The following is a 2,757-nucleotide window of genomic DNA, read 5'->3' on the forward strand; positions in this document are numbered from 1 at the left end:
TAAAACCACCATGACAACTGAGTTTAGATTCATGGACTGATTTAATACATTCGTAAGTGAGAGCATCTGGCAACCAAAGACGCCACAATGAATCCTCCTCCACCACATCGCCAGTCCTGAACCTTACTCTTTTGTATATATATTTTCCCGATACAACAAGGTCAGGAAGAGCAGATTGATTGGAAAGGATGCTCTTTCTCAACTGAGAATATTGTTCCGAATCGAATTCAACAGAATCAAGGTCGATCTCTTTACCTATTGTTAAAGAATCTAGCTCTTCATAGTCAGCTTTTGAAACGGTTAACTCTGCAGAAATCTCATCCATCTCCATTCGCGACAGGACATCCGGCACTACGTTGAGAGACCCCTTTCGATGTTCAATTTTAAAATCATAGCCTTGCAATTCCAGGCTCCATCTAGCCAGTCGTCCGGATAACTCCTTCATCGACATCAGCCATTTTAGGCTAGAATGGTCTGTTATTATTTTGAAAGGTAATCCATCAACATAGGGCCTAAACTTCCTGACGCTTAATACAGCTGCAAGACATTCCTGCTCAGTAACTGTGTAATTTTTTTGCGCTTTGTTCAACTTTTTTGACATATAGGCAATAGGTGATTCATTATCGTCCTCATCCAACTGGAAAAGAACACCACCCACTCCATCGGAAGACGCGTCGCACTGAATGACAAATTCTTTCGAAAAATCAGGTTGTTTTAACACTGGTGATGAGGAAAGTGCATCCTTAAGCTTGTTGAAAGCCAACACCGCTTCGGGTGTTAATTCAAATTTTGTCTTCTTCTTAAGACAATCCGTAAGTGGAGCGGTGACATCAGCGTAATTTCGAATGAATCGGCGATACCATCCGGTAAGACCGAGAAACCTTCGCACTTGTCGAATTGTTGTTGGAAGCGGAAAGTTGACCATTGCCTCCACCTTGTCAGGATTAGTCTTCAAAGTTCCTTGGCCGACAATATACCCAAGGAATTTTATCTCCCGCATGCAGAACTTGCTTTTGTCTAAGTTGATGGTAAGGTTCGCTCGACGGAGGCAAGCAGCCACTTCGGTAAGAATGCGCATATGAGACTTGAAGTCTGCAGTACAAATAAGCAAATCGTCTAAGTAAACAAACACATTATCACGGAGATGACTGGGCACCACTTGGTCGATAACTCGACACATTGTCTGACCCGCGTTACTAAGACCAAAAGGCATTACTCTGAACTGGTAGAGTGGCCTACCAGGCACTGCAAACGCGGTTTTCTCTCGAGACTTCTCGTCAAGGGGTATTTGCCAGTACGCGTCCTTTAAGTCGATCCCCGTGATAAAGTGAGTGTCTCTTATGCGACTCAATAAGCCTTCAACATGAGGCAACGGATACGCATCCTTTACCGTGACTGCGTTAACTTTTCGAAAGTCGAGACATAACCGAACTTTACCAGGCTTCCGCACCAAAACGACCGGACAACTCCATGGCGAATTACTGACTTCAATAACTCCAAGCTCTAACATGCGGTCCAATTCCTTGTACGCCTCTTCTTGACGAACTGGAGACAGTGGGTAATGTCGAGATTTAATTGGTACAGCGTTACCCGTATCGATTGTATGACATCCTAGACTAGTTTTCCCTAAGCCTAACACCATAAAGTTGGGAAACAGGTTTTTCACTTTATCTAACTGAAGTTTTTGTTCTGGAAGAAGATCTATCAGTTGGGCGTCATCTTTAAAATTTACCTCCTCGTCACCATTCTCAATATTTCCTTCAATTTCACTGATTTCAGGCATTAAATGAAAATTTCGCCAAAAGTTCATCCCAAGGTAAAGCTTTTGAGTGAGGTTGGGGATTAAATAATAAGTAATTGGTTTGGTAACTCCGTTGTACGTTGTTGGAACTTCGCAATATCCCACGATATCATGCGATTTCCCATCTGCAGTCCGCACTGCGTTTTTATATGGAGTTACTTCTGCACCAATTTTCTTTACTAATGCCCAACCATCTTTTCCAATAACGGAGATTGAAGCTCCGCTATCTAACAACCCGAAGACAGATTCATCGTAAAGCTTTACGTCGGCATACATCCGACCATCTGAATTAGATGAAATTATAGTTTCGACAATTTGCTTACGAAATTTTTTTCGTTGTCGAAACCTTCGACGACACTTTTGAATATGAAAGCTTGATACATTATAGCCATGCCCAAAAATTCGAGCACGAACTTTGGCATAATTCATCTTGCGATCATGTAATGTCTGAAGATTAAACGCTTTAATGGGATAGGATGCAACTTCAGAATCTTCGACGTGACTTCGTTCCAAGATCTTGATTGGAACGTCTTTATCAGGAGCTTTACTTAAATTGTTGTTGGATGGAAATGATTTTATTGTTGGGAGTGGTTCGGAGCATTTCTGATGGAACGAAGATCCCCACTCCTCCTCTCGTTCCCGTACAGATTTCCCGAGTGTTTACCGCATTCCACAGTACTCACATCTTTTGCTCCACACAGAAAGCAAAACAAATTTCTGGTTCTCGATGGACAGAAATGATACGCATGGCCTTTCTGGTCACAATTCCAGCAAACATAGTTTGCCGTTGAAGTTGCTTTTCGAGCACCTGAAAAAGCTGCAACTTCCTCAGCCTCGAAAGGTTCAACGTCTTGGTTTTCCGCAATGGCAACTTCATGTACTACTTTTGGTACTAAGGATCTTTTAGCTAAAAATCGCTCAGCCTCTCGCGCTTTATTTCTGAGGTCTTCAAGGCT

The sequence above is a fragment of the Eupeodes corollae genome, chromosome 1 (assembly GCF_945859685.1).
Source record: "Eupeodes corollae chromosome 1, idEupCoro1.1, whole genome shotgun sequence".
Taxonomy (NCBI): domain Eukaryota; kingdom Metazoa; phylum Arthropoda; class Insecta; order Diptera; family Syrphidae; genus Eupeodes; species Eupeodes corollae.